The sequence below is a fragment of the Haemaphysalis longicornis genome, unplaced genomic scaffold, assembly GCF_048455015.1.
Source record: "Haemaphysalis longicornis isolate Haplotype H1 unplaced genomic scaffold, Haemaphysalis longicornis Haplotype H1 scaffold_29, whole genome shotgun sequence".
Classification (NCBI taxonomy): Eukaryota; Metazoa; Arthropoda; class Arachnida; order Ixodida; family Ixodidae; genus Haemaphysalis; species Haemaphysalis longicornis.
This window is the reverse complement of record NW_027526331.1, coordinates 1152149-1164742: the sequence shown is the minus strand read 5'-3', so window position 1 is coordinate 1164742 and position 12594 is coordinate 1152149.

Below are 12594 nucleotides of genomic sequence, written 5' to 3'. Positions count from 1 at the left end.
TGGTTTTAATCTGGCTACAGCAGCAATATTTACCGAGCCTATTACGGGGCCACTTAATAAAAGTGCTTGATGCTCTTATCGACAACGTTGTAAAATCATTTGAGATGCTGAAAATAGCGGGTAAAATCGGGGGAAGGGCACCTGAACTCATGGAGCTTTGATCTACATTGTAGATCAAAAAGGGTTGAAAAGGCCAAATTTTTTCCGACTCATGTTTATAGTCTTTAGAACGCGGACTGATATTTCCAAACAGTCCCACGGGCTCGGGTTTATTTTATTAAATTTTGCCGGGTACGGCGTATATTTAAAAATGTGTCGGGTTCAGGCCGGGCCTAGGAATTGTGGTTTGTGCAGGGCTCTAGCGTGATAATATTAAAAAAAATACTGAAATGTGCGTAAGTCGGCCTGCCTAACGCACCATGCTGTTTCCGCGGCTGACAAAATGCGACAGAAACATTAGCAAACAATGAAGAAACAGTATCCACACGCCAGTCTCGATCAATAAAGCACGACACACGCGGCCTGCTTGGTTGGCCAAATGGGTTGAAAAAACAAACAAATAGTACATATATGCGTACGGCATAGCTGTACTTTCCTCACAAGAACCTTGATAGCATTCGCAAAGCTATTGCAACGCGTATTCGCGCACCATGGGATGAATTTACACTGCAATAGAACTGATGCCCCCCGAATACAGTCGGAAATGAACGCTGCGGGTTGCGTTATTTTATTTGCTTCTGTTCTCCGTTGTTTTGTGTGTTTTTTCACACGCGCTGCGTTTGCGCGCATTACCGGGACTTGTTTGGCGTTGCTCGCGCGCTCTGGCGAGTTGATGCTTTCGTGGGGTACTGATTCGTACCTGTTCTTGCTTCAAGCGCACCGAGCTTCTATTTCGCACTTGCATTTCGACTCACATGTGCACGGCTTCGGTTTTGCTTTTCCCTTCGTGTTAGCTCCACACGTTCGTTGGACATGCGTGGGTGAGCGCACACATGCGGTAAATATTTACAGTATGGAAAGCGAACAATTAACAGATGACACAATGGCATTATCTCTCCACTGTTGAGTCGATGCACATGATCCTTATAGGAAAACAGCACCAGCTAGCCGCTGCCCATGATCTTCGTTTGGGAAATTGTAAAAGGAGCCTAGCAGGAACCACACTTGTTTAAATGTTCTAGGTTCTTTGTTTTAATTGTTTGTTACGTGGATGTAAATAATTAAATGTAAATAAGGTGTAATTATTTTATGTTTATCGGTGTACAGTGGGAAACAGTATGCAGTTTTAAAATGATCCCGCAGTAAAATGATGCTGTTTGGCTTGGTGCTTTTCTGAGAATTGCGATCGCGAATCCTGTATTTGCACGCTTTCCGTTGACTTGACTGAAGTTTTAAGACATCTGTCATGTGTGCTTCGTGGGTACAATTTGGAAAAAAACAACGTAAATGTTTGCGCACGCACGATGCTGTTTGCTCGGTATGCAGAACTTGATAAAAAATCAGCAAAAAAACTGAAGAAAAAACGCAGAAACATTGACCTTAAAGGGACACTGAAGTGAATTTGTCAAGCTCCCGTTTTTGCTTGCACTGCGTAGACTGGCTCAAATTAGCACACTTTTCATCGTTTATCCGGTTGACAAATCGGTAATTATTTTACAAAGCTCGAAAGAAGAAAAACTACCATGCGCGGTTTGCGGCGGCCGCACCAACTAAAGCTGTGACGTTAGGAGGAGCCGCACCGTGATTGGACGATGCCCAAGGTGAGCAACCAAACAAGTTTCGGTTTCGGTTTCGGTTCTGTAAAACACAACCGGTGGCGTTGTTGGATGGGCATTCTCAATAACTCAGTAATCATCGTACCGCGCTTCTGCCATGTTGTCACCTGTAAAAATGCATAAAGATAAGCCTCCCAGGACGGCTTGGAATCGTAGCATTCACTAGCCGAGGCCTACGCAGTGCATGGACGCCCTCCGCGTACCCGCAGACGCCCAAATGTCATGCGCTTTTCCCCCATATTTGGAGCTTGCCTCACTCATGAATGTACCGTAAAAAGCGTGTTCGCACCAGGCCAAGGGTCTGTTCATTCTGGCCTGTGCCCACTGCCCGCAAGCAGTCGGTGCTTATGGCAACAGCACGCCAACGAGAACTCGCTAGCGCGCCAGTGCCAGCCTGCGCGCGTTCTGTGAACTAGTACGTGGAGCCATGAACGTTGCGGCCCAAAAAAAGGTGAACTCAATGTAGAAAACATCGACAGAAAACAAAAAAGTTAACTTACAAAGAAAAAAAGCACGTACCCACGGGGACTCGAACTCGTGACTTGCAAAACACTTGCGGCAACATACCTAGCGCCTCAGAGCACTAGGCCACGGAACGGGCTCTTCTGACCTCCCTAATATAAGGTATATATTGTACAACAAGTTTACACTTTTATTTAGTTTTGGCATTTCAAGCAGCTTAGGTGACTATTTCTTGTATTGCGCTCGTGCAGTAAGCGTCCCCCGAGTTTCCACAATAGCTCAGGTCTAGCAATTGCATTTCGTAGACGGAAAAGCGTTCGCAGATGCGTAGTCGTGCAGCTGACCGCTGTGCTTGTTCGCCCAGCGCAAAAAAGTGCTTCCCGCACCCTATTTTTACGCTGTACGGTAAAAATATCAGTTGATTTTATTTCCTTAGTACCTATATTGACTTCGCTGACTCTTCTCCCGCCTTCAAGAGGCCTTATATTTTCCTACTGGCGTACCAGTCAGCGAAGCGTCGCATGTGCGCTTGTGCAGCGCTTGTTTGAAGCGACCTTCACTTGGAGCTAGATACAGTGTACAAACTAACCAAGTAAAGAAAGGCCCATTCTTCCATTCACAAACGTGTCCTGGCTTCGTTTCAACTGAGCGAACGAATTGCGACGACCCGTCGGCGGCCGGCGGACGAAACGCTGGGCCGACTGACTAGATCTGTCTGAAGGCCGGGGAGCCGCGCAGTAGAGCAGCCAATTGCGAGCTCGGCTCCTCTCGACGTCACACGAAAACGCCGCAGAAAATGGGCGAGCGTAAAGAGAGGAGGACAGCATTTTCGAATAAATTTTTCTACTAAATAAAATCGCGTAAACGCGCCCAGAGTAGTCGTAACATGGCCTGGGGACTCCGGACTACAATTTGCGCAAGTAATCCCGCAATGTGTACATATCACTTCAGTGTCCCTTTAAGCAGAAAGCCTTAAGCACCCCGCTCATTCCTCAGTTGACACAAAACGATATAAAAACCATCAAACAACGAAAAAAAAAGTATCCGCACGCTAGCCTAGATTGACCACGACGTGCGCGGTCTGCTGGGTTGGCCAAATGTGATGAAAAAAGGAGCAAACAGTAAATGCACAACGCAGGAACTTCCCCCCCCCCAAAAAAAAAAAACCTTGGTACATTAACAGCATTCTCTACTATTTTGACCCGAAAAAAGAACTGTAGCTCCTCGGAGACTGCCCGACGCACGCCTCCCGCCGCTTCCCGAGGCGAAAAAGCGCTCGGGCGGGGCACCCCAGCGCCGCCTCGTGGGGTTGACACTAAGTGCCTCACTCGGAGGCGGCCGCTTTGTCCACTTCGGAGATGCTAGAGACGTTCGTTTTAACTTAAGCAAGATAGGACTCACTATACCAACTAAATGCGAAATTCGCTGATATTTCCCAAGAGAGGGGGAAGAAGGTGAGGGAGGCGCTTAACTATCGCGTGTGCAAATACGGAGCGACATCAAGGAATGACCGTTTTAGTAATCACGCACACAAGTTGCGCGTTCGCTTTTATTTTGTATTTCCGACATGAACGGACAGCTGATCACACGGCCGATGAATTTTTCAAAGCTTGCAGTAAGTTCACAAGCGATAAAAGGTGTCGTTGGAAGAGTGTGGTATAAGGCCCTCTGATTTCACTTTTGTGCTAGATTCTGCAGGCTCCCTGTAATATATAACGATCTTTCGAAGAAGGGTTTAGTAGCGGACCCCGGTATAAGCGGAGGATATATATGTAGGAGATTAATGTTTGCTGTCGCGACTCATATAATTTTTCATTAACCATCGCACTTACTGCGTGGAATGTCCGTGAAATTTATGCCACATTGGATTGTTCAAGGTAGTGATCAATATCTGAGACATGGAGCGTAACTCCATGGCGTGCTGTAAAGTATCAGGGCTGCGCTAGATTATGTAAGCACACAAAACCAATTTACAATGTTGTGTATGTTATGGGCAAAACACCCAAACCACGCTCCCACCCTAAATCTCTAACGTTCGCTGGGAGCACCGAAGAAGTAAGCTTTCTCTAGCGCTCCTTTTTAGGGCGCATTTTTTAGATGAGAAGCATCTCATGCTCGGGGCTGTGTCCCTCTCTCCCTTGTCGTTGTTGTCCGCCGTCCGCACACCCGCTGCGCATGCCTGGCGCCAGGCACCGCTGATGATGATGGTGGCAGGATGCCCCTAGGGATTGGCCAACCAAAGAATCCATCACGACATAGCTTCGCGTTCACCCACCGTCGTCATCTTCCCGTAGGAGAACCCTGAGTAGTATGCGAAGCATTCCTCTTCTCCTCTCCGACACTCCTCTCCTCTACGAAGTTCCTCTCCTCTCCAGGATTGCGCAACGAATGGAAACACCTGCGGCTCCGCGCGCGATAATGCGAAACAACTTAGGGTTAGAGACCTGACGGTAGCCGCTGCATACTCCGCTGGGGGCGCCACTGTAGCTCCGAGGTATAAATGACGCGCGCGCGCGCTCCGCTCCCACCACACTCCTCCCGCAACGCTGCGGTCGAACTGAAAACTCATGGAAACTTGAGTCGACCCCATGGCTGCTTCGCTCACTACTCAGGGTTCCCCTACGGGAAGATGGTGATTTTTTTTTTTTGCGCTACAGTGAGTTGCGCCACAGCAAGTTAGCAAAATTTGCTTGGGGCAATGTCCGAAATGTCCACGTGTGGAATCTGAGCTAACAGTTCACAAACGGTTTTCCTGACATAAAAGTAGAACGGCGGTGGTTCCTCTGCCAGAGGGCCGATGTGCTGCTCAGTGTAAAACACGACTCGCGATGTTCCCAGGTAGTAGTTCAAAAAGCTGCTTTCAATGTAGTCCAGGCTTCGCGTCAGATCTACGTACGTACACAACGCCAGAACGCCGCACACTGTCGATATGCTTAGGAAACTGTATCCCCCCATTCAGCTTGTGAGCCGCATGGAAGCTCGCGCTACCCTCTCTGTCTTCCCTCTTCAAAAGAAAGAGAAGAACTCTGTATTCAGCTTCTGCACTACATTTTGGGGGTACGAGCTATGCGCACAACGTGATAAAGCGAGGAAGAAACGTATGCTTTAATTACGAAGCTTCCCTCCGTGAAGGACTGTTTAAATTGCGCAGCTGCCAACAGGTGCTTTTGTGGCCTTCGCAATTTGCGTCCATGTCTCACGCACCACCTCACCCGAGGCGTGGGATGTAACACCAATGACTTTTAGGGCGGCGATCCACTCCACTTCTCCCCGAAGGACTAACGTGAATTCTCCGAATCGCAGTGCCTGCGCGCCAGGCAGCTCGCTGTAGATGGAATAGAGGCGTGAGAGTGCGGCAAAGCCCCTGTCGTCCCGCAAAAACAGGGACACGTCGTTTGCGTACGCCGGCACTTTTACCAGGGCCTGTCGGGGAACGAGAAAGGCGCGTATGTGAGGGGTCATGGGGAGTTCTCCACACGTGTAGGTTGAGGGTCGATGGCTAGTACAAAAAAATCCCGCCATCTCCACGAAGTGAATGATGATGAGAGGGGCGAAGTTAAAATGCTTATAGGTAAAACCGTGAAACATTCGCCCACACATCATATAATGACTCCACACGTTGTTATAGGTCTTCTTGACTGCGCGCACCATCTGAATGAGTGAAGGACATAGGGCGCGTTCGTAGCCATGCTCGCGTCTCGGTTTGTAGCGCAGTGGGAAAAGGGCCGCGTACCTCCCGTCGCGGCCAGAGAGTCGTGGGATCGAAACCGGACGGCGCCGCGTCAAGACCACTACTCCTCGCTCGCAAAGCTTGAGACTTCCCACCGCTCCGTTGACAAGCCCGTCGACGACGTAAATGTTCGTGGGGATCATGTAGGGCTTGTTTGGGACGATGAGAATCTCCATGTATAAGTTGGCAAATTCGGTGTGCGACATTTTATCCACCTTGGCCGTCGCCTTCTGCAGAGCGTCTTGTGTCGCGTACCCCCTTTACGCGTGTTGAGCTCGCAGACGACGAACTACAACCTCTTCTTCTTCCTCTCCTCCCTGTTGGGTAGCAACGAACGCGTATACGCTTTGACCTCTTCGTCCAATCTTTGGTTGGCCAATCCGTAGGGGCATCCTGCCACAATCATTATCAGCGGTATGTACACGGCGCAACGATGGACGGGACAGGGCCCAAGCAAGAGGAGCTTCACCCCTAAAATAGTGGGAGCGTGGGCACCCCTGCCTGATCCCGCACTCAGCTGGGAAAGGGGTGCTAAATGTCTGTTTAGGAGCAGTCGAGAGTGTGAGGTAAGTGGTACTGTCGCAAACGTGACAGATACGAGCCAAGACACGTCTGAACGCTATTCCGGGCTCCCAGAAACTGGGGCCTCGTTTATTTCCGCGCTCGTGGCGTTCGTGGCTGCTTGAGCTCCGGCGGCGCGTGGCCCGCAGTCAGTGCTTGTCGCTCAGCCCCAGCGGCATCGGTCTTGCTGCTCCCGACTGCAGTGCCGTCACATAGCCCCCTCCCCTTGAGGCGGAGTCTGCAGGAGGAGTCCTTGTGGAAAACGCCACAGCAAAACGCACAGTCTTTGCGTTGCGAGGTTCATGGGTGGTGGTGCGGACGGAAGGGAAAGTGATGGTGTTGAGGGTGGAATGGTCGAAGTTGGAGTGGAACGCAGGCAGGCAGCTTGGGTGAACGCGGGCTTGAGGCGATCGATGGAAACAACGGTGTCGCGGCCGTTGACGCGAACTGTAAACGTCTTGTCAGAGCATAAAATGACAAGATGCGGGCTGGTGTAGGGCGGTTGAAGTGGCCGGCGGGCACTGTCTACACGGATGAAAACGTATTGACTGTCCGAAAGGTTTGGATGAATAAAATTGTGCTTAGTGAAATACGACCCTGGCGGTTGGGGGCGGATATAGCTTAAAAACCGGGTTAAGTCGTTCACGCAGGACGTGCCAGGAAGGGAAGAGAGAGAGAAACAGAACTTTATTAAACTGAGCTTGTCTTTAGCGTGAGAAGTTGGTGTTCGTAAGGTTATCTTGCGGCTGGGGACAAACCAGGAAGTCTGCCGGTACGCGCAAAGACGTGCCATAGACCATTTGAGAGGCGGCACAACCAAGATCAACGTATTGACTGTCCGAAAGGTTTGGATGAATAAAATTGTGCTTAGTGAAATACGACCCTGGCGGTTGGGGACGGATATAGCTGAAAAACCGGGTTAAGTCATTCACGCAGGACGTGCCAGGAAGGGAAGAGAGAGAGAAACAAAACTTTATTAAACTGAGCTTGTCTTTAGCGTGAGAAGTTGGTGGTCGTAAGGTTATCTTGCGGCTGGGGACGAACCAGGAAGTCTGCCGGTAAGCGCAAAGACGTGCCATAGACCATTTGAAAGGCGGCACAACCAAGACCTTCTTTGATGACAGCAAGTAATCCTAGCAGCACAAGAGGAAGGTGAGCTTTCCACTGTTCAGGTGATTCGTCAGCCATCACTGAGGCCTTTAGCTTACGATGAAACCTCTCGACCACGCCGTTCGCTTGAGGATGGTAGGCCGTTGTTTTTAGGTGCGTTACACCGAGCAGGCATGTCAAACGGTGAAAGAGCGCAGACTAAAATTGGCGGCCACGGTCTGCTCTCCCACAGCACCCCAAAACGGGCGATCCACGTTGACATAAGCGTGGAAGCAACAGTCTCAGCCGTAATATCGTTGGTTGGAAGCGCCTCCGGCCGGCGAGTAAAGCGGTCGATCACTCAAGATGTAACGGCAGCCCTTAGGCGGTGGTAGTGGGCCAACAAGGTCGACGTGAATTGTGGAGAACCTACAGACCGGCTACGGAGAAAAGGCCAGGGGCGATGTGGTATGCCGAGAGACCTTTCATTTCTGGCAGGCGAGGCAAGAACGAGCCCATGCGCGTATTTCCGTATTCATGCCAGGCCAGACGTATTTCTCGGCAACCGAACGCCGTGAGGCAAGAAGTCCAGGATGAGAGAGCCGGTGTATTGAGTTGAAAGCAATGCAACTGAGAGAAGCGGGAAGGTACGGCCTTCTGGGGCCTGACACCGGGTCAATGTCACCAATGATGCTGATTCCCGAATCAGGGCATATAATGTCCTGAAGTTCAGAGAGGAACTGTTTGAAGAGCGCAGAGTTCGGAGCTCCTCGTCATCCCGCTGGGCTTGAGCCAACTCCTGACTGCTGAAACCGTAGGCTTGTATGGCCGAAATAAGGCTAAGAGCGTCGGCTGGGATGTTAACTCCCTTTACATGCTGAATGTCCGTCGGGAACTCTGCAAGATACGCCAAATGTCGCGTCTCTCGGGGAGAATATGTAGTCTTCGATGACTTAAAGGCGTTCGTAAGAGGCTTCTGATCGGTGAAGATCATGAAGCTGCGGGCCTAAAGGAAAAAAACGGAAATGTTTGACAGCGAGGTATGCCGCCAGGAGCTCCCACCAGAAAGTGCTGTAACGTTGCTGAGTTGGGGACAGCTTCTTCGGAAAGAAATCGAGCGGGTGCAAGGTGCCGCAGATGTGTTGCTGAAGTACCCCTCTAACCGCACAATGGGAAGCGTCTACCATCAGGTTTGTGGGAGCGTTGTGGCGCGGGTGCACAATGAGAGGAGAAGAGGCCAGGCACTCCTTGATGGTAGTGAATGCGCGATCAGCAGTTTCAGAGCATTTAAGCCTGCACTCGGGAAACTTGGAAGCTTGAAGGGAAACCTCGTGAGGTTGCGCAATGGCCGCCCAGCTTAGGATGAACCGTCGGTAAGAATTTACCAGTCCTAGGAAACGACGCAGTTGGCGTAAGGACTCAGTCTGAGGGAAGTCGATTATGGCATTTACTTTGTCTAGTAGAAGGAAAATTCTATTGCGTTCCATGAGGTGACCGAGAAACTCCTATGACGGCAACCCGAATGCACACTTTTCGCTGTTAAGGATGAGGCCATGCTCTGCTAGGCGTTCGAAAACTATCCGCAGACAGTGCAGATGCTCATATGACGATGAACTGGCGCCAAAAACGTCATCTATGTAGCGAAAACAAAAGGCAAGCCACGGAGGACAACATCTATGAAGTGTTGAAAAGCCTGAGCTCCGTTGCGCAACCTGAAAGGCATCGGCTGAATTCCAAGAGGCAAGGGTGTAATGATGGCAGTTTTCTTGACGTCATCTGAGGCTACAGGGTTTGGGTGGTAGGCTTTTTGGAGGTCAAGCTTTGAAAATATGGTACATCCGCTGAGGTTATTGGTAAAGTCCTGTATATTAGATAGGGGGTACCTGTCGGGTACAGTGGCCACATCTAAGGAGCCGTAATCATCGCAGGGTGTCCAGTTATCTGATTTTTTCGGGGCCATATGTAACGACGAGGACCCGTTGCTCGAGGAAGAGCGAGAAATGCCAATTTCAAACATGTGATGATATTCCTGCTCCGCGATTTTATGTTTCTCCGGAACCAGGCGACGCGCCACGGCATGCGTAGGTGGACCGGTTGTAATGATCTGATGAACGTCATGCTTCACTGCCTTTTTCCAGTCAGGAGGTGCACTCAAGGAAAGAAACTCGTTCAGCAACTCCCGGTACGGAGAAGGTAGGTCGCAAAGAAACGTAAACGCGAACGGGTCGACGGTAGACGATTGGCCGGTGACAGGCAGACCAGTTGCGGCCTCCAGGATTCTTTTTCGGGCCATGTCAACAAGGAAGCCCACGTTCGAAAGGAAATCGGCTCCTAGAATGACGTGACTCATGTTGGCCACGAAGAAAATCCAGCGGAACGCACGGCGTAGGCCCATGTTTACCATCAGGATTTTTTTTTCTGTACACGGGGACGCTGGACTTGTTAATAGCCTGGAGATGGCACAGTGGTGGTTGAGTGCGGTCATAGGAATTAGCGGGGAGCACACTCACTTCAGCGCCAGTGTCAACTAGAGAACGCTGGCCACTCGTTGCATCCGTGATGTAGAAGAGGCGGCTGTCGCTGGCTGGGGAATAGGTCGCCACCGCTAACGGTCCCTCGTCGCGTTTCTCGACCAGCCACAAGGACGGGTGCAACGTTGCGCCGCCGCACCGACGCGGCGATGGTACGAGCACAAGGAGTCAGTGTGGTGAGGCTGCTGGCGGGTTCTGTATTCCTGACGGTAAACGTGCAGCGACGAGGGACGGGCAGAACGATGAAACCAACGAGTGTTGCACCCTTGCGACGAGCGGTAGCCAGCAAACGCGACAAGGTCCTCCAGGTTTTGCATGCGCTCTTGCAGAGCGTTGACGTCGTCGAATACTGCTGAGGGCAACGTGGTAGGTGCCACCATGGTGGCATGTTCGGAAGATCGAGCGGATGCCACCTTGGATGGAGGCGAATGTAATGTGGCGACTTCCATTACGTTGTCGGCGTGCGTGGCCAATTGTGACAAGGGGAGGTCAGAAGCCGTCGCGAGGATCATCTGCGCAGACAACAAGGGAACCCGTTTTAGGCAAAGTTCCTTGAGCAAGCGGGAGTCCGCGGCAGAATGTGTGTCGCCGAGCAGGATTTGCAGTTCGCGAAGGAGCTGCGAAGGCCGGCGAATACCCAACTCTGCCTCAGAAAGCAGCCGCTGGAAACGCTGCCGTTCCGACGGCCTCGGACGGCTCACGATGGCACCCTTTAATGTGTCGTAAGGGTTCGTGGTAGGTGGGTTTGCGAGGATGTTGCGAACTTCAACCGCGATCTCAATAGGTAGTGACTGTTGGAGATGGTTGAAGCGGGTCTCTCGCGACGTGATGTGGCTCACTCAGAAACTTGCCTCTGCTTGTAGGAACCACACGTCGGGGTGATGAGCGCTGAAGGGGGGCAAACGACCGGCGAGGGCAGAGGTGCCATGTGAAGAGGCAGCGGAGGATGCAGTATTGCCGCCGGTGTCACGAGGAAGGTCCATTCTGGCTTCTTTACTCAGCTGCAGCGTCCGGGTAACCAATGCCGCGAACGCGACAGAAAGATGAGCTGAGACACGTCTGAACGCTATGCCGTGCACCCAGAAACAGGGGCCCCGTTTAATTTCACGCTCGTACCGTTCGTGGCTGCTTGGGCACCGGCGGTGCGTGGCCCGCACTCATCGCTTGTCGCTCAGCCCAAAAGCCATCGCTCTTGCAGCTCCCTACTGCGGCGCCGCCACAGTACAAAACGTTTACCTCGTGATGAGGTCCACTGGAAAGCCAAACCTGCGAAGAGCGGCCATCAAGTAGCGATTTTCCACTCTATCAAATGCTTTGGCTTGACCCAGCGACCCAAAGCAGCCTAGAATATGCCTGTTCGAGTGGCGAATGCGGACAAGTCCCTGGTGAGAGACAAGGCCGAAAAAATTGGGCCCATCTCCCCGCGAGGGGGACTCGAGTAAATGCCTCGCATAGGGGGTGGGTGTATTGCGTAAACGTTTAGTGTTTGGGGAGTTGGTGGTAGTGAATGCGTTGTATCAACAGCTTCTTGACGTAGTTTGAATGAGTCAAGGATATAAGGCGCGTTCGTAGCCTCCCATTCTATGTCGGCTTTGTGGCACAGTGGGTAGAGCACCATGTACATTGCGTTCCGCCCGCAGGGTCGAGGGATCGAAACCAGGCGCAGGATATTATTATTTCATATAGTGTATGGGGAGTGGTGCGGACTACGACTACGACGTCAACGTGGGTGACATCGTGAGTTACTGAAATGCTCTGCATTTAAAACTCTACCGCCCTGATGCTCTTCATGTCTTGGCAGAGCTTATTACGTTCGGCAATTCTTTGGCAGTGCGCCTTGAAGTTATGTCGCTACGATGTTATAGTCCGTATTCAGCAAAGTGCTCGCGGGTGTGACGGCTCCCCTCCCGTTTTCGCTATAAGGACTGTGGTGCCCTACCGAAGGTGGCCGCACACCATAGGTGAAAAAGGCTTTCGCTATCTCTAACCGCAGATCCTTGACGCACGAAAGAAGGCTTTTTGAGAACTCACGGGAATGCCGTTTGGCCCCAGGGCGGAGGACTGGTTTATGCTTCTGACTGCAATCCATAGCTACGTACTAGGAACTTGGGGAAGTTCACCGCAAAATTTACGGGCATTGGCCTCAAATCAGGGGGAAGTTTCCCGCTCTCCTGCCGCCCTACAAAATTCCTGAAAGTGGTGAGTGAACATTTCACTTATGTCGGTTGGACGCGGGCTAGCGGCGCCGACCTGCAACATGACGTCGGGTACGCGCGCTATTCCGACGTCATATGCCTAATCTGCCCTAACATACCTTAGTGCCGACGGGTCTGATAAAGGCCTGCCTTGCACGAATGCGCGTCCCGCTGTGCTAGACGACTGATGCAAAAGCCTCTCGGAGCGCGCCATCAATGGTCTAACAGTCACGCATAGCAAATGTCATTCG